The sequence below is a fragment of the Ambystoma mexicanum genome, chromosome 10 (assembly GCF_040938575.1).
Source record: "Ambystoma mexicanum isolate Mex_15411 chromosome 10, UKY_AmexF1_1, whole genome shotgun sequence".
NCBI classification, from domain to species: domain Eukaryota; kingdom Metazoa; phylum Chordata; class Amphibia; order Caudata; family Ambystomatidae; genus Ambystoma; species Ambystoma mexicanum.
In genome coordinates, this window is record NC_090932.1 from 16847129 (window position 1) to 16871819 (window position 24691).

A 24691-nucleotide genomic window follows, 5' to 3' on the forward strand; every position below is an offset into this window, starting at 1 on the left:
CTCAATTGCTGAATGTAGCGGCTGCCAATGACTGTTCACAAGGAAAGTGTCCTCTCACAACTGGGTCTAAAATCCTACTGTAATACGCTAAAGGCTTGTACACCAATGTAGTTCTCTGTGTAAGCACTGCTGTCATGACTGTCCCATTTGTGGCAAAAACAAATAAAATTCCTCAGCATAATTGGGAATTCCCAAAACAGGGGCTGTACAAATTGCTTTTTTCAGCTCCTCAAATCCTTCCTCCATTTCTTCAGTCCATTCTATTTTTACTTTATCAACTTGTGGTCTTTTGTTTGAACTGTAATCAAACACCCAGACTCTAACATAATTGCATAACCCCAAAAACTGTTGCATTTGTTTCACTGTATTTGGCCTTGGCGTGTTCATAATCGCCTCAGTTCTTTCAGGTGTCACCTTCTTTCCTTCATGTTAAATCAACTGCCCTATGTATAACACCTCTTCTTGGCAGTAATTTAACTTCTCATTGTCTACCTTATATCCCTAGGATAGTCATTAACTGAATATAATCTTGGCTGCACTCTTCTTTTCCCTGGTGCTACAAATTAAAATGTCATCAACAAATTGTATCACCACACTCTTAATATCAATATTGCCTAAATCCATCTGTAGGACTCTGTTAAAGATCGCTGGGGAATCACAGTACCCCTGAGGGAAACAAGTAGGTTTCAGTCGAGTTTGGTGAAACGTAAATGACGTCATGTCTTGTGAATCCATGTGCAACGGTATCGAGAAAAACACATTTTTCAAATCGGTCACTGGGAAATATCGAGCTTCCACCGGGATACTGCATAATATCGTCGCCAGATTAGGAACTAAAGAAAACTCTACATCTACAATCTGGTTAATCAATCTCATATTTTGTATAAATCTCCACAACCCTACTTTAGATTTCTTAATTGGATACACTGCGGTATTACACAACGATTCCAATGGAACCAAATCCCTTGTTTCATCAGTGCCGAGATAGTCTGAAATATACCCTGATTAGCATCTCGAGACATGGGGTACTGTCTTGCTCGAGGTAAAATCGCTCCTGGCTTAAGCTTTATTTTAACTTCCCCCTATTCCCTTTAATAAACCTACGTCATAAGGGCCTGTGGTCCAAAGGACACTTGGCACCTTATCCAAGTCTTCCTGAAAAAGTTCTGGATGCTGCCGCATTATCGCCATTAGCTGTGGGACTTTCCTCTTTTCTATCTTTATCCAGTATGTGATGCTCATAAAGAACACCACTTTATTGTCTGGCTGGTCTTCTCCAAACATGTCGTCACCAGTGATGTCAGTCAATCTGTACCCTTCCCTGAGAGCTATTACTGTCCTCCATGGTCTACCCTCATTGTCTACTCCTTCGAGCATTGCTATTTCCTTTCGTGCTATGGCTGCGTCTAATTCTAAAGGGATAGTCTGTCCCCCCTCTTCATCCATGGGTATTCGTGGTCTAAACAAAAACTCATCAGATATCCTTACAATTATTCCCACTAAACCAGGTAGCCATGTCAGTAGAATGCTCACTCCATGCAGAAAAATCTCTAGATCTACTGTAACGCCTTGCAGAGCCACTTGCCCTGTAATGGCAGTATAAATTTGCCCACTTTAAATAGTGTATTCCTGGCGTGGAGCACACTATCCCTTGATCAGTGAATGAAATCTGCATGTTACGTTTTGCCATCAAATCTCTTCACAAAATGTTAACCGGTGTCTCTCGTGAATGCAACAACGGAACAGACATGTCACACTCTCCTATAGAGACTGGTAATTCATTAGTAAAAGGAACTTGACTTGTAGCTCCAGAGAACCCATGAGCATTCATGGCCGACATTGGATATTTTCCCTCTCACATACATGAACGAGTAGCCAAAGTGTCTACTAGAAAAGAAAAAGATTTGGCTCCTATCGTCACATCGACCCTTGGTTCCTCTTGGGGGTCTGGTGTCACAGATAGTACTGAACACATCAAGTCACCCTGTGAGATGTCCTATTGTGGGTACAGGCTCATCCCCATCCCTGTGAAAGGATTTCCTCCTACCACAGCAACACCTCCTATTCTGGGTGTCAGCACTTGTCCTGTGTTTGTATACTGCTGTGTCTGCATAGGGGCTTGTTGTGACTGCACTTGTGGTGGATCCATTTGCATTCACTCTTGCTGCTTTCCCTGCTGTACTTGCAGCACTTGTGTCTGATAAAATGTGTGATCTTGGGCGAACCCTTATCTAGTCTGTGTGCTATATGGTGGAGGATAAGCTGTTCTCCCTCTTGAAAATTGGCCATTCTGTACATTCCCTTGGCTCCCACATACACTTGCAATGTGTCCTGTCATCTCACAAATCCAACATACTGGGGGAGCCTCTCTGACAAGTCCCCCTTGGTTAAATCCTCCCTGGGTACTCTGATTCTCATTCTGTGTATTCTGGAACCCACCTTCATTATTTTGGAATCCAGCTCCTCTTACTCTGTATTCCATACCTCTGCCTCGTGTCACAATGGCACAAACCCATGTCCCATGTCCACCTTGATCCATCGGGCACTAATTACTCGCCTGGGATGTACCGAGTGCTTCCTGCACTCCCAAACAGGGAATTACAACGGACATCAATGGACGTTCGCTCGTTCTCTCAGTACATTTATCACAAAAACACATTTATATACTACAAATTAATCATAGATGACGTCATACTACATGGCAAATGAGAAAAACCTACAAGGAATTGTGATACGTTCAAGGGGAACATCTAAGTATACTTTCTATACGGGCTGGTATTGTGATTGGATATCTACTGTCAGGTGGACAACTTGTACCTACCTCTAAAACATGTAATCTTCAACAATGTTAAGTGCACAGTATATCATTGGTCTTCAAACTATACAGCCCTTCGTTATACAGCTCCCTATAATTGGTTAGCACGCTCGTGCCATGTCTGGAGCATTCATTTCACTTAGCAGCACATAAACTCAGACCCAGGTGCCAGGAGGTGGACTTGACTTTACCTCCAGACCCAATTAGCCCAACATCTCTTATCACCCATGCCTTCTGCCATGCAGATTGTCTTTGAATTTGGCCTTGCAGACTATTCCTGTCTCTTGGAGTCCACAATCAACTCTATTTACATCCTTACCTCAAGTGACAGGAGAACACGATTTGGTCCATTTTGCAGCATTTAAATGTCTTAAATGAATAAAACTTGGCATGCCTGGTGTTCTTTCTTTGCGCCTTAACAAGGAATGATTCAGCTTCTCACATTCACTGCCTTCAAGAATAGATAACCAGCCTTGGCTGCCTCAGCTTTGACACCAGGCCAGACAGCCTCGCCATTTGTTTCCACGATCTCAGAAAATTCTTGCTGCGACAAAGTTCTTGTCCTTTCCTCTCCATGGGTCCAGGCTTACTAAAATAATGACACTGATGTCTATTTTCTATACAATTATTTCTTTGCCTGCAGTCTATTCGCTTCTATGAACACTTAGTCTACTTGTGTTACACCATATGTACAGTTATTGAACGACTTGCATTTTCTGCAGTGTTTCTCACACGTGCAATCTTCTTTTCGCATATGAAAGTTTATTCGATTCATAACTTCGTCATCAGTTTCTATAAGATCCATGCATTTTCTTCAGCCAGTATTCTCAGTGCGTCACACTCTTCTTTTGTGTGACACACTAGCACCTCATTCACTTTTTTTCATATCCCTTCAGGGAGTTCCTCCCTCAGATTATCATCTCTTCGGGAATACATTTGATAAGGTTTTCTCAGTGGATGTCTTCTTTCGAATATTCACTGTGCTATTGTCACAACTGCTGGTGTCACGCATGGTACAATCTCAGGTTCCAACATACAGGAGGTAGGGGGGGTAGGATTTCCCGCAGAGGCATGTAACGGCTCCTCTACATTAGGTTAGCAAATTACAGTATCTTGTGCATTGGAGAGATTATGGGGAGGAGGACAGATCTTGGATAACAGTCCATGATGTTATAGCCCCTAGACTGGTGCGTGCTTTTCAGTTTCTGTTCCCTGTTAAACCGGGTGGGACCCCCTCTTCTCCGGGGTTTGAGGAAACCTGGGGGGGCATGATGTTGGGGGTCAGCAGGGCCTGCGATGCGCTCCATGGGTGAATCCCTTTCTAGTAGTGTACCATGCGCCCTGCAGAATCCGAGAGTGACGCCAGGGCCTCCAGAGAGACCGGTGACACGAAGCACGACCTCCTCGGTTCTACATTGCCTTAGCAACAGGAGACACTGATGACGCTACTCACTGCATCATCGGGTCTCCAGTGTATACGTCCATCAGGACAGAACGCTGTTGCTAGAAGATGCAGAGTACACATCAACAAGACCAATGGCCTGGCGGCACATGGAGTGTGACCACACTGTGAAGTACATTCCTCGGAACTGCGTGATTTCGCTCCAGTGTTCGCCGCAGCCTCAGGTATATTTAAACAGCAGTCAGTCATGGACCTAGCGTTCTCGCAACAGTCGTTTTCCAGGATCCAGAAGGCAAGTGTTTGTAGGGAATCAGGTAATTAGGCCATATTAGTTACATCTCATCTTGCTTGCCAGATACTGGATTAGGTTCACAGTGAACAGCAGTTTATGATCAGGTGACAATTGAGTGGACTGGGAAATTTGTTGTGATTACCTATATACTGCTTGTTTGCATTACAATAGCTTTCTATTGTATTCTCTATTGCAGCTCCTGTCCCGACCTCTGAGAACTAGGGTGTGTGTCAAGTAGCACTCCCTCCTAGGGGGAGGGCCCCATTCCAGTCCATCTAGTGTATCTGGGAAGGGGCTCCTCCTGGGTAGGTGGTGTACTGTCTTCAGGACTTCCGAGGATCACCGTAAACGAACACTCCAGTCCGTGTCTATCCTAGTATTACCTAAACACCGTAAAGTAAGGTGGACTTTGTTGTTCTGACTCATATTGAATGTAGATGGAATTATTTATCTGCCAGCTGAATTGATAAATTAGAATTTTACTTAAAGTAATTCAAAGGTATGCAAGTGTAATTACCAGATTTTCGATCAAAGTCTGCTCCGCATTTCAGATCAATCATAATGTGGTGTATCCAATGTTTTTTCCTCACCCTGAAACTCTTGAACATGTGGAATAGCCTACTTTGGATTTTGGCCAGAGCAGATTGAAACTACAAAGATGCTATCATTGTCATTAAGGAGTTATCATTATTTTTTCTTAGTTTTGAAGCCTTGGCCAAAGAGTAACTATCATTAAAAGGGAATCTTTGAATCTGGATTTGCATCACAAATCTTGAAGGCGAACATTCATCTGTGGTCACCCTCCCAGAAATTCTCCAAGGCAGATTGACTCAGGGTATGAAACTAATGCTCGCCTGCTCCTCCAGACCTATGAAGGACAGCATTGTCTCCCTTGCTCCAGCCTTGGTTTATTTATGCAATCATTCCTTTGCCACTGGAACCTTCCCATCGCTTCTGAAGCACTCCCTTTTGCACCCTCTCCTCAAAAAGCCTTCTGCCGACCCTTCCTGTCTGGCTAACTACCACCCTATTTTCATTACCCCTTCCTGGACAAACTCTTGGTGAAATTGCCCATCTCCCAGCTTATCCACCACATTGAATATGTTGGTTGTCTCCATGACCACCAGTCTGGCTTCTGATCTGCCAGAGGCACGGAAACTAACACCCATGAAGACTTACTCACTAATCTCGATTCCAACTCTCCGTCTGTTCTCATCCTTCTTGACCTTTCCTCTGCCTTGGCATCACGGGCCTGGCTTTGGACTGGCTGACCTCCTTCCTCTCTGAATGACTTTCCCAGGTCCAACGTGGCCCTTTTCCCCCTCCATCTCACTCTCCACCCATGGTGTCCCTATGGGCTCTATTCTCTCGCCTTGGCTTTTCAACATCTACCTTGCCCCCCTAGCCCATTTGATCTCTGCCTTCTCTTCTAACTTCCAGTGTTATGCGGACGACACATAACTTTCCTTCGATCTTCCCTCCTCTGCCTCCTCCTCTTCCTCTCTCATTCCTCACTGTCTGCTATTCAGGAATGGTGAACTGCTAACAATCGCTTCCTTAATGACATCAAAACCGAGATCCTTCTCATTGGGACTCCAGCTGCCTCCTTCCCTCCCACACTATGGCTAGACTCCATAGGCCCCCACCCCCAACCCTCCTGCAAGCAAAACACCTTGGAGTCATCTTTGACTGCTCTCTCACCGTCTCTCTTCACATCACGGACCTTGCCAAGAAGGCCCACTTTCAATGGCATCTCCTCAGAGGCATTCTCCCCTTCCTCACCTTCCCCATAAACCCAATGTCTCCAGAACTCTGGCCCTCTCCAGGCTGGACTGGTGCAACAGCCTCTTCCTCAACCTACCCAACTCCTCCCTCCGCCCCTTCACCTAATCCAGAATAGGACTGTGAGACTAATCCTTGGCCTCAAGCCCAGGTACTGCATCTCTCCAGCCCTAAAATCTATCCACTGGCTCCCGGGTGCTGCGAGGATCAAGTTCAAGCCCCTCTGCACCGTCCACAAGGCTTTCTGGGGCCTGGGACCCCACTACTTTCAACTCTCTCTCCCTAAATACCTCCCTGCTAGAGCCCTTCTGTCCTCTAGCTCAAACTCTCTGCAAAGTAGATGCTTCTCCAAGCAGAGAGTGGTGGGTAGATCTCTCTCCTTCCCAGGTGCATCCCTCTGTAATAGCCTCCCTGTCCCTCTGAGACTCAAGCTGGATCTCCTTAAATTCTGGAAGATTCTCAGGACCCTCCTCTTCTCTTCCTCCTTCCCACTCTGCCTCTTCACTAGCGGCCTGGTTCCTTCAGATTGTTTCCGGGCATCAGGCCCTCCCTGATCAGTCAACCCCTGCACTTAGTCTCCTCTGGCCCCCCAATCCTGCACTGCCCTTCTGGGCTCCCTCTGCACTAGCCTGCCTGGGCCTGCACCACCCTGAGCACTTCCAGCTCCGTTCCTCACACTTAGCACGTGGACCTGCTGCCCCTGCACTCTCCTCTTCCTGGGTGCTGTCCACCTGGTCTCACCTGGCACTCGCCTAACCCTCTGGCACTCCCCCCCTCTGCTCTCCTCTGCACTTCTGCTTATTGCACTTGCACGATCCAAGATCTAGTATGACCGTTTTTGTTTTGTCACCGCCACCCCACAACCCCCTTGTCTTGTTGCACCTTAAAACAAATTGGGCCTCATTATAAGTTTACCGGTCCAGTAGTAACGGCCACGGTAGGCAGACTCTTCACGGAAGCGCCACCAACGTTAGCAATGGTGCCGGCGCTTCCTAGTCCCCACTCCCACAAAGTCTGATGGGACTGTATGTGAATGCAGACTAACATTTTCCCGGCGCCTGACTTCCCGGGCCGCCGGATTCGTAATGAGCCGGTGGCACAAGGAAGTCAGGCGACGGGAAAATATTACGAGTCTGGCCTTTACCTGCCGGTAGCACCGGCTGGGTTACTGCAGGACTCATAATGAGGCCCATTGTGTCTCAGCGCATTATAAAAACCTTGATTCCGTAACACCTGCTTAAGGAGCTTATTAGTTTAAACATGATTTATTGTCTCTAACTTATATGTCTGAGCCCCGGGGTTCTGTATTTGTTTGCCCAATTTCAGAAGGCGCCATCTTAGATGGGGTTCAGTTACAAATGAGCTGGCACTGAGCTGCTCAGTGTCGTTTAGTTCTGTCTTTTCAGCTTATTCTATGTCCTGTTTTTGACCTCACCAGTGGGTTTAATGTAACACTTTAAGTAATACACAGGATTTATTCCATTTCAGGTGTCATTTCCCTTCTCCAGCCAAATGGGATGGCCGCCAGATTTGCCTTTTTTAAACGGTTTTTAGTGTGAATGCTGCTGGAAGCACACTTTATAATCTGGATATTGCCAATTTGGGGGTTATCTTCATAGAACGCAGGAGTAATCTTCATTACTGCTTCTCCTACTCTTCCTCGTCCCAGTAGTACCTCATGCATCATCCCAACAGCAATTCTACAAAAGATTTAAAAAGGAATTATTTCTCTCCACCCCCTGACCTCTCTATAAGTGAAGGACACTTATCATTGTTCCACCTGATAAATACCCAAACATTTAGAACGACTCTGCCCCGGGTGGCGGGTGGGAGTGTTTCAGGTTCTCTGGCAACGTCTTCAGGGTCTCCTCTGAAGAGAGAGACTTTCCTCCTGAAATGATCACTCCTGTTTAAGAAACTAACTCGGGGAAATAAAGGGTTCAGGTGAAAAGACAGAATGCAGACCGCCTGGGAATCGAGGCTGCGGAAGCAAAGAAAGACAATAGGTTAGACAGAGTCTATGGATGCCCGTTCTCCCCTTTCTTACTCCACCCGAATACATTGCCCTACCTGAGGGCTGTATTGGAATGGGGTTGCACCTAGGAAGTCAGAAATACTACCTTTTGTGACAACCGCCCATCGCCATGGAGACCGCAGGTTAATAGTTAGCAAAAGTCAATAGGGACCTAACCCGGGCGTCACAAGGGTGCATCACCAAAGGCCTAAGAAAATCTAGAGTAGAATCCTTGTGGGGAATGGTGTCTGTAGACCACGAAATCCAGAGCAGATTCCAAGCAGAACAAGTTCCAGTATCAGGACCGATCAGCGTGGAAACAACCAGTTCACCTGTACAGAATCCGTGAGACAAAAGGGAATCCAAAAAACAGGCCAAATCTAAAGAACCACAAAAGGGCAGGCAAAGGGTAAAAACGTCCCAGCGGGCGAAGTCCATGAATCATGCTGAGTCGGAAGCCGCGAAGACAGAAACCACAAGCATCAAGCAGGAAGGGAAAGGCAAGAGGAGGAGCCGAGACAAGTAATTAAAGGGTATACACAGGAGGAAAGAGCAAATACAAAACAGAAAAGCCAGGAAAAACAAAACACTGGAACCTACTTCATTTGAGAAGCCCCAGGGAACTGTTCCATACCGTTTTAATCTTCTCTGCGGGCATCCAACTTTGGCGCTCCGGATGACGTGATGAAGTCACATGCATTGCTCCAGTGTGTGCTGTGATGTTTTTCATTGCTGTGTGAGCATCTACCAGATGGTAGACACTGCCTGAGTTTTCATGGCAACCTCCAAACAAGGTGTCTGCGTTGGCTATGAACGAAGACCATAACAGAGTAAGTGCTAGGATGAGGAAGAATAAGACAAGAGTAATGAAGATTAGCAGTAAGTAATCAGAACGTTACCTCCACATGCCCCTTCCTTGTCCCATTCCTTATTCATGACATATACCAACAATACGAGTCACTTCACCAACAACCAATCAAAACACAGACATAGCTCTCAACCATTTGCGTCGCAACGGCAGGTGGAAACACCCAATTTTATTTTTGGCGGGTGAGAGGCCCGTTGAAACGAATGGGCGTGTAGGAGGCTTGGCGGGTGAATCAGCTGTTTACAAAGAGGGTGACACCCGCTAAAAGCGTGTGAGTTGAGAGCTATGCACAGAGGTAATACGCACCAAGTGAATCTTTAATGAACTTTGCCATCCTTGCAGTTTGAAGATGCCCAAAAGACAGAGTGGTCAAATCCTTCACGGTCCTCACCAGGGCGATGTTGAAAATAGTGAGTTACAAAGGTTAAGTGGGAATCCCAACTGGCCAGACTATAGGTGTCCAGAATAGAAGTTGTGTGTGCCTGGAAGGCGCCTTGTCCATGGTCAAGTAACTCAGAATGCTGGGTGGGCAATGATCCTGCCCCAGGATGTATGCCAAAGTGATAGTTTCTTTCATCCATTGGCTAATGGCGAAAGGAGGGAACTTCCAACCCCTCCCAAAGGCTCCAAAGGTAACACACAGCTTTTCGGAAGACCAAAAAGCCTCTGTCCTCTCCAAATAGGTGAGGAGAACCTATCTCGCATCCATCCGTATCATGGTAGAAGCCTCACTTTCCAATAAACCCTATGGGAGGGGAGAGATCACAATCAATCTCCTTAGTAAGATGAAAAGGAGACACCTTGTAATGCTTGAAAAGGCGTGGGGTGGGGTTACATCTCAGGAGAATTGACCTTGGATAGGCCACTAAGGAAGGGGGGCAAGGAAGTGCTGCCAGCTCCCTAATCTATCCCACCAATTTGATGGCAGTATGAAAGGTAGTCTTAAGAGTGAGGAACTCCAAGTACACAGTAGCCAGAGATTCAGACGAGGGACCCTGCAGGGCCTTTAGACAGTCGGGAAGGTCCCAAGTGGGCTCAATAGATCTCACTCTGGGGTGAGAAAGAGAACAACTCCTGAAAACACAAGAAACGTAGGATTTGGTCACCTCTAGCCACCCCATGTGTTCCTAAAGGCCTGGGTGGCGCCCATTGAGCTTGAAGGGAGGAATAAGCCACGCCTGGTCTAGGCCATCCTGCAAGAACTGGGAGGATGTGGCCTCACACTCAAGAGGCACCAAACCATGAACAAACAGTGGTGGCATACGACTTGAGGGTTACTAGTATCCAAGAGCCCCCTTGAAGTAAATTGGCACTTTCCCTTGAATGCGATGGTGTTACAACATTTCCCGCTCAACTGCCAGCCCCCGCCCCCATTGCCATGTGCTGTTGTTTATGAGTGGAAATACTTGTGGTCTGAGCACAGAAGTTAAGGACCAGCATCAGAATCGGCTGATGGTGGTCCACCATCCACATCATGTGTGGAAACCAGACTCTCCTGGGCCTAAGTGGGGTCACCAAAATCACCTGGGATTTGCTCCCCTGGATCTTCTGGAGTGTCCTGGCTATCAGGGCAACTGGGAAAAAAACCATAAACTAAAACCTCTGGACAGAGCATCTGCCCTCAGGCTTCTGAGTCCCTGAACCTCAAACAACAGCGGGCAAGAAGGGCATTGCTGGCTGAAGCAAACATATCCATCTGTGGATGAATATGTTGGGCCCAAGGGCTAAATCTCAGAAGTGGTGGTTTGACATGTCGTGAAGCAATTGAGTCTTTCTGAGAATATACCCCTCAAGAGTACAAAAGGAGAGATTGAGGTGAGTATTGCCCGAAAATATTGGTACACCCTGGTACCCACACAGCTGGCTGCCAAATAAAAAAACCAAGGATTAATGTTTACTTAGAGCACTGAGATAAACTAAACAGTAAACTAAATAGTTACTCACAATCAAGGAATGAATAGTTTGACTATGGTATTCCAGGCTGGTAGGATAAGTAACCCTGAGGGAATAGGAGCAGCAATTACTAATGGAAAACAAAGCAAGAACAAACTAATAATGATGCAACAGTCTGCTTATCAATGGAGGAATGTTATGCGTCTTGTGGTGTTCTTGTAGGAATATTGCAGAAGGATGAATGTCATTTCTGGACTCACAAGTTTGATCTATTCCCGCCGGCACGAGGACGCCTAACACAAGTACTTGATCCTTGCGCCGTTGCGCCAATGTCTCTGGAGTTCTTTGAAAGTTCCAAGCGGTGAACAACCAAACTCTTAGATGTATGAAACGATGAAATATTCCAAATCCGTAACAATCCAGTAAGCGTTCCATGTTGGCAACAGGTAGGAGGAGCGTGCAAGGGGTAAGAGTTCACAGTCCAGTAAGCGGTCCGAGTCGGCAACAGGTAAGGGAAGAGCAACAGGGAGAACCGTGACAATCCAGTAAGCGTTCCGAGTCGGCAACAGGGAAGGGCAGAGCAACAGGGAGAATCGTGACAATCCAGTAAGCGTTCCGAGTCGGCAACAGGTAAACAATGCAGAGCAGAATCAGGAGACGAAGCAAGGGTAACCGAAATGCAGATCAAGAGTTCAAGACCAGGAAACAAGGAGGTAACAGATGAAACAAAGCTTTCAGAACAAATTCAGAAGCAGCGCCGTGCAGGGTGAGTGGAGCTTATATTGGGATCAGCTGACTGCACGCACAACCAACACGCCGCCGTAATCCGTAAAGCAAATGTCTATGCAGTGGAAGCCAGCGTTTCCACGGCAACCAATAACGTTCTTTGAAGGGAGGCAAACTTGTAGATGAACGTGTTTTCTGAGGGCTTAAAAATTGATGTTTGAGTCCCCATTTATCAGGAATCGAGGCAGATGTACTGGAGGCATGAGGATGTTTCTTTTTATGTGTAACTAGTCCAGGACGTGATGATGAAGAGTGGAGTGGAACCCTGACAATGATCCAGAGTCCTGGTGACTAGATGGAAAACTGTCTCAGGGAGGTTCCACTTCAAGGACATCAGAAAAGATCAGCTCAGGGTGCCCACCAAGGAATCCTCCACTGCACGGATGTGGACCACTCTGGGTGACAGGAGATTAGGTTCTGCCCACAGAGGCCCTGGATTCTACACCTGGTGGGCCAGGGCAAAAGTGTTCTCTGTCCTCACCAGAACAGGGAACCATGGGATCTCAGGAGAGAAGAAATGAAGAGCAAGAAAACGTGCCTCTAGTTCCCTGCATTAGGGTGACATTTTGCTTCCCAACTGGGACTAAAGAACCTGAATGGTCTTCTGTTCCAGAAAAGTACCCAGCCCAAAGAGCTGGCATCAGCTATCACCACAGAAGAAGGGGTACCAGGGAGACAACCCCTTAGCAGGTTTTCTGGTCCAGCCTCCTTGGCAGCTGAGTCAAGAGGCTCTCTAGCATTAGTACCAGTCTCTTGAAGCCCTGACAACTGGGGTTCCAAAACTTTTGAAGGTTTGAAACAATGGGCAAAGATGAAGATAAGCCCACAGTGTCACAAATACTTGTAGATAGGCCTATCAAGTCCTACACTGACCCACTAATGGGGACCGCAGTGCTGTTCTTTTCTCGCCGGAGGATGAGGGTGATGATGGTGATGCAGTGTTTATGCGGTCCACACGGTCCTCAAGCTCATCCCTGAACAATGTCATACCTTGGAAGGAAATGTGAAGAACTTCATATTTTTGGGCATTATCCATCTTCCAATCTCAGACATGCAAATGTCTTCTGGCATCAATAGGGACCCCCATAGACAGGGCTGCCACCCCGGTCCCATCATGAGGCAAATCTGATGCACTCAATCTCAAAGAATCTCTCAGCTCTTCCATATAGGGTTTGGTAGTTCCAGGAAGTGATTTGGCCATATAAGAACCTGAAGTCACAGTGCATAGAACTAAGTGAACCCCCAGGAGAGTTATGCCACACACACCTGCTTCCTCCACAGCCTTATAGGACCTACCCATCAAGCTCACCACTGAGGAGTCTACCTCCACTGAGCTGGGTAAGGTGACCTCTTCCTCCAAGAGGTACAATTTATTCATTAATTGAAGAATGAAGATTTTTTGAGGATCCGCCCATTCTGGCAGTACCTTCTTCTTGATAGCAGTGATAATTGAGAGACCATTCCAGGTGTCATTGAACTGTTGCACTATGGGGTCCCTAAACCCACTCGAGCCAGATTCCTAAGGAGGATAGCTCAGCGGCAACGTGCTTGCCTTGTAAACAAGACGACACGAAGCAACACAGGTCCGAACCCCTGGTCCGCGCTTAGTAACCTCCGGGTATTAAGCGCGTTATAAATATGCAACTAACAGACATATTCCTGTAACAGCGCCTCGATGAACCCGAGCTGTGTGAGCACTTTAAAACTGCAAATAAATCAATAAAAATAAACTTCAAACATTCCAAGCAGGGCCGGCCTTAGAAGCCACAGCGCCCCGGGCAGAAAATCAAAATGCGGTGCCCTCCCCTCCCCCTGCACGCCCCTAGTCATGGGCAGGAGGTGGGGCCAGCCTGCAGAATTGGTGCCACTGGGCCACGCACGTCTGGCGGCCTGCGGCAATCACATTGGCGACGAGGGGTTCCACCCTCACACATATGCATGGAGCGGCGTACCGGCAAGCAGCCGAGGTTGCGCCACTCATCTACACCATACCTGGGCGGCAGCATGATATCACAGACAGATCGGCCTGTCAAGGTGCCAGCCACACCTCCAGCTCAACTGACACGCTTCGAGGCAGCAGCTGCCCGGCCCCCCTCCACTTTCAGCCAGACTGCACATTTTTCACTCTGACACGAGGGAAGAAGGGGACCCGGCCGGCGTAGGGTGCATGCATAACCCACCCTGGTTGCCCTTGGAATAAAGGGCCCAGGTATTCTGCCCTAGGAACAAGGTACCTAGATTTTCCGTTCCCGCGGAATCCCGAGGGAGGGGAGAGGCCTACCTAGAAGCCACAAGAGCTGGCACCTGCTACACAGCCCCAGGAGGTGCAGGGGGAACAGAATGCATCTCACCCCCACTATGGTCACACACGACGTGACAGACACAATTACAAAGGGTTCCACAGCAGAACGAGACCGGGAGGCTGTGCAACCATGTACGAGGACATCCCAGCTACGGTATCCACATGCCCCCCAGAGACATTCCAGATGGCTCAGAACAAGACCATTCCATGGCAGTTTCCAGTGGCATTCGACCTGATGGACACAAGCAATCTAGGCCCACGGTGGGTCCGATGGTCGGGACCTTAAGGTACATATAGGGGAAATGGGTTACGTGGATGATGAAAGAAATAATTTTCTGACTCTTGCAGTGGGGGTAGCAATCCGTGACATCCTATACGAGCAAGTGGATGAAGAGAAAGCAACATTCCAAGAAATCCAAGATGCCCTGGCCACGTATTCCACCACTCACATCATCGTTAACTACGAACGTCACATACTCCACACAGCGACACAACAAACGGGGGAAATCATTGAAAACTTTGTCATGAGACTACAAATCTGCATGAAACATTGCGCTTTTCACTGCTACTCCAACGAGGAGGCACTCAGGTCCGAGGTAATATCGGGTTGTGAATCCTCAGAATTCCGTAAGAAGCTACTACAAAAACAGAGGTCGCTGGATGAAATACTGGCCATGGCCAGATTGGACTCTGCCATCTCCCTTCAAGTCCGTCCTCAACATTGGAAAGTTGAAGATGCTCCCAACAACCAAGGAATGAGAATCTGTCCAGAAACTATCGCCTACACAAGGGGAGGGTGCCAGGAAAGCGGGCATGACGTGGTACCTGTGTGGCTATGAATACCCACACAGAAGTGTGCAGCAAATGGGGGGGGACCACTTCCAAGCTGAATGCACGAACGCCCCTCAACCCGCACCCCACGTTTCCTCACCAGCCAGGTGCAGACATCACACGTTACTCCACATAGAGGAGCGCAGAAGCACCCGTGACACCAGAAGACACATACGAACAGAAGAACTGTACAACAAATATAACAAAAGGAAACCACGCAGGTCCTCAGAGAGGAGGAACTCACACCGCCCAAGGCGAAACCTCTGATATGTAGCAACAGACTCACAATACGAGAGTGACTTGTCAGACTCCTCCACTGACCAAAGGAAAAGAGGCTATGTATGGGTGTTAAATAACGACACAGCTAAAGAACATAGCCTCACGCTAATCCTACAAGTTCCCAATACACCGGCAGAATTCCTCATCGGCACGGGAGCGACCGTGAATGTCATGAGCCAAGAGGCATAAAACAAACTGCCCGGGCACCAAAAATTATGGCAGTCAAGTGGGCATTTACCCATATTGATACGACACCCCGCTCCCCTGCAGGGGCATGTTCACAACAGTTTGTGCACACAGATCACACACGGCCCGCTTCCAACGACATGTTTTGTCTACAGCAACCAATAGCAGATGCATCCTGAGTTTTAAAACAGAAGTGGACATGGGCCTTGTGCACATATTGTACCGCATCATGGCACACAAATACATGGCTCTGAACAGTCATGTGGTCAAAATGTTCTCAAACTTATCAAGGGCTTGGGGAAATTGAAAAACTGCAAAGTCTGATGACACATCGACCCCACAGTCAAACCGGTCGCCCAACACTATAGAGGAATCCCTATTAACATTCAAAAACAAGTAGAGGAGGCAATCCACTGTCTATTGGACCTCTACATCATCGAGCAGGTGAGTGGCCCGACACCATGGGTTTCCCACCTACAGTGCCAGTACCAAAGAAAAAGGCGGAGGGATCCATCTGCCTGTGTGTGGACATGCACCAACCGAACGAAGCCATCCAGAGGGAAAGACACCAGGCACCCCGGATCACTGACATGATCCACCTCCTGAACGTGCCACCATATTCTCCAAGCTTGACCACCAACTGGAACTGGCGCCTGAATCCTGCTACATTACCACTTTTGTCACGCACATGGGTTTATTTCATTACAAGAGACTACATTTTGGTATATCGGCAGCAGCGGAAATATTTTTGGAGGAAAATCAACAAATTATAAAACACATACCGAATTGCTTGAATTATAGCGATGACATTCTTGTCTTTGGCAAAAACACAAGTGAGCATGATGGCACTCTGCAATGAGTCTGTTTGGTGTTGGAGGCAGCAAAAGTGACGCTAAAAAAAGACAAATGCGAATTCAGGAAACCCACGCTGAAGATCTTTGGGCGCATTTTCTCACAACATGGGATGAAACCAGATCCTGAGAAGGTGGCAGCCTTGGCCGAGACTTCCAGACCAAGCCGTCTCAGACCTAAGATCATTCTTAGGCCTAGCCAGCTACTGTTCCAGATACCTAGAAAATTATGCCACCATCAGTGCACCAATTTGTGAGCTCACTAATGAGAGTCAGGAATTCGTCTGGTCTCCGGAATGTCAGGCCAGCTTTGAGGACATACGCTCCAAAATCGCATCAGCAGCAGACATGGCCTCCTTCAGCTCTTCGAGAGACACGGAAGTGACAGTGGATACCAGTCCTGTGGGGCTTGGCGCCATCCTATTGCAATATGACCCAAGAACACCTCAAACCAAACAGGTGGTTGCCTACGCAAGTCGCAACCTCACAGACACAGAACAAAGACACACTCAGGCCGAGAAGGAAAGCCTGGCGGTGGTCTGGGCCTGCAAATACTTCCACCTCTTCCTATATGGCAAAGCCTTTACCATCATCACGGACCACCAGGCCTTCTCATGATCTATGGCACTGCACAGTGGGGACTCTACCTACAGGACTATAAGTTCACAATCCAACACAGACCTGGGAAGGGCCAAAATCTAGCAGACTACTTATCACGTCACCCACGAGGTGCTGGCCAGCAGGAACACTCGATAGTAAATGAACATCTGAACTATGTCATCCACCAGATGAAACCGTTCCAGATAGCATGGGCGACACTCCAATGAGAATCGGAGGCTTACCCTGCGCGCCGCATCATAGCCTGGTGCCTTCGGGCAGGACGGATGAGGCATGCCAAAGACATGGCCAAAAGCATGGATTAACCCACCCAAGACGACGTAAAGAGCCTTTGCCTTTTTCAAGAAGAACTCACTGTCACTGAGGATCACAACCTCCTTAAAGGGTGCAAGATTGTACTGCCCAGGTCACTATGCCAAAGGGCCATTGATCTCGCTCATGAAAACCACTGAGGGATAGCATTGACCAAGAAACTGCTCCGCCAGAAAGTCTGGCTTCCCCAACTGGAAGGTAGGGTGGAGGGTACGCTTCAAACTGTGCTGTGTGCAATGGGGTGGGCCCCTGCATCCTAGCCCCACATGTCTCGTCTGCCAGACAACGTCTGGGATGAGCTGGCAATTGACTTCTTTGGACCCATGAGAGAAGGCTCATATGTGCTGGTATTAATTAATGAATATTCAAGATTCACGGAAGTACAGATTGTGTCCTCCACTGTCGCTACAACTGTCATTCTGGTTTTGGACCGCATCCTCACAGCATATGGTATCCCGAAGATCATTAAATCGGACAACGGGCTGCCTTTCATGAGCCATGATTTCGCGAACTTCATGGGGTTCAAGCATTGCAAGATAACTCCTCTCTGGCCGCAGACCAACGGCATGGTGGAACGCTTCATGTCCAGCATTAAGAGGACCCTACAGATAGCCCAGATCACCGGCAAGCTGTTTGAACAAGTACTGAGCCAATTCTTGAGAGAGCACCGACACACTTCGCGAAATTAGAGCATGGGACTTGGCTGCCAAAAGGCGATAAAAGGCGCAGCTGATGTCCGGAGAGGGGCTAAGGAGACAGTCCTGGACATAAGAGATCAAGTGCTGGTGAGGAGAAAGGAGGACCTCATGTTTGCACCAAGAATCCTTATGGTGTCCCACCAGAATGGCACAATGATCATGGCGAGCGATGGCGATGGTTGGACCATCACACGTAACGTGTCTCACTTCAAGAAGGCAAGGGGGGAAACCTCAGTGAGTGGGATATGGAAGAGGAGGCACCCTGGGACTCGGATGAGTCGTACCTGGGACACAGTGAAGCGTCAGGGGAAGAATGGGACAGAATGGAAGGTTCTCGACAAAACACACGCCAAGAACAAGTCTGGAGTGCCAGAAAGCCAGAGGCTCTGTAAGGGTCAAGATAAAGTCCATGAGACTTAGAGGAAATGGACTGAGCCCCTCTTTGTGTTTAAGAAGTGGGGAGGTGTCACGATGCTGTTTGAGGAATGTTGGCCTCGTTATGTGCGAGGGGCTTAGTAGGGGTGAGGGATGGAAAGAGAAAGTGACAGGAGAAAGGATGGGAGGTCATCGGTTTGTATTAACAAATGGAAGTTGCAAGACGCCTGTCTCCGGTCTTCTTCTTGTGGGCCTGACCCATGCTATGGGCGGCGGGCCAGCCAGCAGGGTTGGTGCCACTGGCCGCGCACGTCTGGCGGCCTGCGGCAATCACAGCGTTGTTCGTCCCTTTGGAGCGCAAGGCTTACCTGCAGCCTTTATGTCTGCACTGTCAACCCTTTTAGTCCACTGAACCAACGTGTGCTCTCCCAAGAGTGCCAACGACAGCCTGCTGCCTCCAGCATTCTTTGGGACAGTCCCTGGCTCCCCGCTTAGCTCAGGCTCTTGAAGAGGCCCAACTTACCAAAGAACCTCCCTACTAAACTCCATAACCCATGCTGCCTCTGCATTGGGGGGAGGGGCAGAAGTTCCATCTTCAGGCCCCTGGTCACGCCAGCAGGGGGGCTACCTCTTCATTCATCAATGTGAAGGACCAGCCCATCATGGCCTCTTTGGAAGACAGGAAGAAAACAGGTGGATCCTGGGTAGAGTCCCTCCCTTTGTAAAGGGAAAGGAGTGGTTTCAAAATAGGTGTTTAAAAATGGCTTAGAATTCCTTTTGAAAATGCCTGAGCCTTCATGAGGAAGGACTGGGACGAGGGACGTACTGCAGCGGAAGGGAGGGCAGCAGGAGGGAGGAAGGGGGGGTGGGACGGGGAGAGGGGTTAGTTGTAAATAGGAGAATAAAGAAGATAGATGTGATCAATACGGTGTCCAGTGTTCTATGTATGGGGCACCTGCGGGTAGGCCGCAACAACTGGCAACGACTCGCCACAACCCACTTCGACCACCAGCCGCAGCTCCAAGACGAAGACTGGGTAGACAAGGAGAGAGACTGCTGCCCGCCCACACGCAGCCGGCAAAGAAGAAGGGCCAACGAAGGAGGCCGGAACCAGAAGTGACCATAGCCGAGAAGGCAGGCGTGGCCGACGGAGGAGGCCGGCGCCCGGAGGACTTTGCTAAAGAAGAAGAATTATAAAGAGAGGGGGAGTGGAAAGAGAAACACGCCACATAAGGGGCGACACAACCACACATGGCCCACGCCACCTGGAAAATAAAAGAGGGAGACAGACAAGTGAGCGCAGGCAGCATGGGACCATACCAGGCACACAGGAAGAGCACATGCACACCCAGCCACACAGCGTGCGAGCCCAGTGCGAGACCGCAGGCACAGGAGGATAGCTCAGGGGCAACATGCTCACCTTGGAAGCAAGACGACACGGAGAACACAGGTTCGATCCCTGCGTCCACGCTTAGAAACTTCTAGGTATTAAGCGCATTATAAATAACCAATCATATCATATTAAGGATAACAGAGAAGGCCCCAGGAAGCCACAGAAAGGAAAGACACACTAGCCATAACCACCCAGCTAAGGAAGGTAAACATGTTCTCCCAGCACAATGTCAGAAGGTGCTCAGGCAGCGGCAGATGCAGGAGCGCAAGTCGTCATGGGAGCGAGCCTCCCATCCAGAGCCACATTTCTGTGGTGCCCCAACTCAATCACGCTGCAACCCCACCACGGCCAAGGCCAGAGGTGGGAAGAATTGATGGAGGCATTTGATGACTTCATGAGAGCTGTGGGTGACCAGGAGGCACCCACTAAAATAGACATCATCACAAATCTTGCAGGTAAAGAGATTAAAGGGATCATCAAAACTATCCCACTGCAAGAAAAGAAAACATACCAACATCTTTCCGCCACAGTCAACAGAAAGCTGGTTGTCCTCCCCAACAGGGACTATGAAAGATATACGTTCAACCAATGCATGCAGCTTCCGCACAAGACAATAGGCGAGTTCATTCTCAGACTCCAAAGCAAAATCACACACTGCGACTTTGCCAACTTCAACGACGATGAAGCCATCAGGCTGAGGGTAATAGAGAGGTGCATATCCTCACAGTTTTGCAAAAACCTACTGAGGAAACCCCTCCCATTGAAGAAATAGCGGACCTTGTGAGGGTATATGAAAGGGTAGATGTACAGGCAGCAGCCATGGAGAACCCTAAGAAGGCAGACACTGTCACAGCCCGGGTTACCAGCCCGCAAGGACAGACCCAATACATCAGGTCAAGAACCCACCCGGTAACCAGGACCCCAAACCGACGCCCCCAACAGAGAGACAGAGCTACCAATGCGGCTTTTAATTTCCCCACAAGGGCCAATGTCCAGCCATAGGACAGATGTGCATGAGATGCAGCCAAGAAAACCATTTCCAAGCAATGTGCCGGGAGAAAACACTGATGTTAGCCGCATACCGACCGCCACCAATAGTTGCACCAAACAGAAGATACGACCCACCAAAAGGGCTCATTCCCAGTGCATACCAAGACAGAGACACCAAGAGAACCCTCCCAGGCAGAAACACTGCAACATACCCCGCACATCAAGGGTTCACAAGAGCAGTGGAGAACCTGAACATAGACCCACCAGGTAGATATGCCGACACACTTGACTATCCGTGCTGACCCGCAACCGGGGTATGCACAGGAGCAAGAGCATGGACGAGTGTGTTACACCCATGACCCCTAAGAGAACCCACTTATTGACGAAGAAGAGCACCTGACAAGAGAACACTGCTATGAATACGACAGATAGAGCAAGGAATACGTGCGACTTATAGAGGACTCAGCTCAAGACAGCACAGCACCAAAGGTCACAGTACAGATAGGCTGACTGAACAACCAATTAATTGAAGACACGGGGGCGACGGTTAACGTCATGAACAAAAGAGCCTACACCGCCATAGCAAATATGTACCCCCTACACCCATCAAGGGCACGCATATTTCAATGAGGAGCGACCCTTCCATTTCAATCAAAAGGCTAATTCCACTGCGACCCAACCCACCGGGGACGACAGATATCCACTGTCATCCATGTCATACATAGCCCGACGACAGGGAGATGCCTCCTCAGCTACCGGACTACAAAGGCTCTAGCCCTGATCGATATACAGTACGATCTGTCAGAAACCATACAAGGCCTACCTCCAGGGGCTCAAAGTGTAAGCGCCCTGTCCCAACCTGAACTCGACATAGAGGGACTCAAATCAACATTCCCAGAACTCTTTGAAGGAGTAGGAAAATTAAGATACGGTCATAATACTCCACGTTGACCCGTCGGTCCGACCGGTGCCACAGCCCCCCCGCAGGATAGGATTTCACCTACAGGCCCAAGTGACACGTGAACTGCAACTGTTCCAAGACAACGACATAATTGAGAGAGTGAGTGGCCCTACACCATGGGTCTCCCCACTGGGGTACTGGTGCCCAAAGTTGACGGCCGCCTACGCCCCTGTGTGGACATGCAAATTCCCAACACCGCAATCCAGAGGGAGGGACACCCGGGGCCCAACATTGAAGATATGCTGGTGAGACTCAACCAGGCTACCTGGTACTCCAAACTGGACCTTAACCAGGGGTATCATCAGCTGGTTATTGACGCCGCATCGAGGCCAATCACCACATTTACGACACATGAGGGACTGTTCTGCTACAAGGATATTGTCGGCAGCAGAGATATTTCAAGAGACCATTCGAAAACTAATCCCCCCCATTCCGAACTCGCTAAACTATAGCGACAATATACTAGTATTCGGGATCACACAGGAACAACACGACGCAGCGCTGAAAGCTGTATGCAAAATACTTCACAGAGCAGGCCTCACCCTCAATGGACCCACATGTGACATCAACAAATGAAGCCTGCGTTTCTTTGACCACATATTTTCTGATCACGGAATCATGACTGACCCTGAGAAGATAAGTGCCATCACCAACCTTAAGGCCCCTGAGATATCACTGAGATGCGCTTGTTCCTGGGGATGGCGGGGTACTTCACCCACTACCTGCGACATTACACCACCCTCACGAACATCCTCAGGGAAGTTCTAAAAAAAGATGCCCCTTTCGTGTGGGATGGGCACTGCCAAGAGGCGTTCTGTACCATCAAGGAGGAACGGGCCAACAACCGCCGGCTAGCATACTTTAACCCGGAGTGAGACATAGAACTTACTGTTGATGCCAGCCTGGTGGGCCTAGGGTCCATACTCGCATAAATCGACCCAAAACGCTGTGTCAAGACCCAGAATGAGGTGTACGCCAGCTGGGCATTGTCAACTATTGAACATGCATACTGCCAGGCCGAGAGAGAGAGTTTGGCAGCAGTCTGGGCACCAGAAGGTAAAGCTGACGAAGCAATGGGTAAAGAAGCTGAAGCATACATAGCATACTTATCGCTTAATGCCCTTCCTCCCGCCATCACGATCGGATTGTTTGCAGAAAGGAGCCAAGCAGACCTCACAATCCAAGCCCGGGACAACTGACGAACACCAACAAGTGGCGCCACCTTCGCAGGTAACAATTTGTGAACGGGGAGGTGGGCAGACAAGATCTCCAGATGCTGTCAAAAGTCCACAAGGAGCTCGCTACGACCGACTAAGGGACACTTCTGGGGGCAACTGCCTAGTGGTTCCCAAGAGCCCGAGGAAAGGGCTAGTGGTCATAGCACATGAGGACCACCGGGGGGTTGTGAACATGAAAAAGATACTGAGGAACCAAGTATGGTTCCCATGGCCGCAGGCCAATGGCATGGTGGAACGTTTTATGGCCACCATTAAAAGGACCCGCCAGAAAGCAACCGTGGATGAAATGTCGCTGCCTCAAGCCATCAGTCAGATGCTAAGAAGCTACTGGAATACATCCCACAAAACCACTGGACGAACACCCACAGAGCTGATGATAAAGTACAAGCCGAGGACTCGGCTTCCACAACTGGAAGATTACACACCAGAAGATTATGTAGAGATCAGAGAAAAAGAGGCCAAAAAGAAAAGGAAGGCAAAGGAGTGGACAGATCGGAAAAGGAGAGCAAAGGAACAACCCAATTGGGGAAGGCATACTCGTCAGGCAAAGGCAGCAGAAGAAAACCGACCCGCAGTATGCCCTGGAACCACTTCTGGTGACTGAAGTCAAAGGGCCGATGGTCACCGCTATAGGAGGAGGAGAAATAACATGCAACGCCTTGTTCTTCCGCAAACTACACCAAGAAGAGCCTGAGCTGGCTGAGGAGGCAAAAATAGAAGAAAGGGAGCCGGGAGTGGAAGAGATAGAAGATACACTGGTCAGAGAACACAATGGGACAGACCTGGGAGTCCGTGGGCCGCACACAAAGAATCACACGGAGACCTACACGCCTCATCGAGCAGATGTAGACCGCGGACCTCTCAGATAAGCAATGGGGGGGTGTTGCAGGGGGAAAGCAGCAGGAGCCCTTTAAGGGGGACGAACTAACACTTGCAAGGGAAGGCGGGAGGAGGGAGGAAGGGGTGGGGGGACGGGAAGAGGGGTTAGTTGTAACTAGGAGAATAAAGAAGACAGACGTGATCAATACAGCATAGCTCTCAACTCACCCGCTTTTGGCGGGTGTCACCCGCCTTGCAAAGGGCTGACTCACCCGCCAAGCCTCCTGCACGCCCATTCATTCCAATGGGCGTCTCACCCGCCAGAAACAAAATCGGGTGATTTCACCCGCCTTAGCAAGACAAATGGTTGAGAGCTATGATACGGTTTTCTGTGTCCTATGCACGGGGTACCTGCCGGTTGGCCCCAACAGGACGCAGAGGTCATGACGAAGTGAAAGTACAGGTTCCAGCCTTTTAATTGCTGTTGGCTAGAAGCCTAGGTCTGGAGTAAGGGAGCCCTTATGACAGGTTGCCAAGTCTCTGATTTACTGTCTCCTCCGCCTGCAGCACACTGCACTCATTGAGCCTCTTATATCAGATGAAAAGCTATTTCAGAGACAGTTTCGCATTTCTGTTTTTTAATTTGTGATTGAAAACCTGCAAGGTTACTTGGGGCGGGGAGTTTAGGTATTAAGATAAAACAGTGCGAGGGAACAGTGTTAAGAGCTAGTACGAGGTCATGTGTCATTCCTAAATAATGCGTGATGACGTGGCAGTGCAAAAACGAACACAACGCGAAAGCCAACAGGGGAACAGCGTCTATTCTGTTCACTTCAATGCGTTACTCTGGGCCAACCACAGACAGCACGAGTCATTGTCGACGTGAGTCACGGCCATTTAACACTGAAAACAAACGCATAGCTCAGCTTGATTGCTGCCAAGTGGTGCAATTTAATATTTTAATGTGGAAGGTACACACTGGGCAG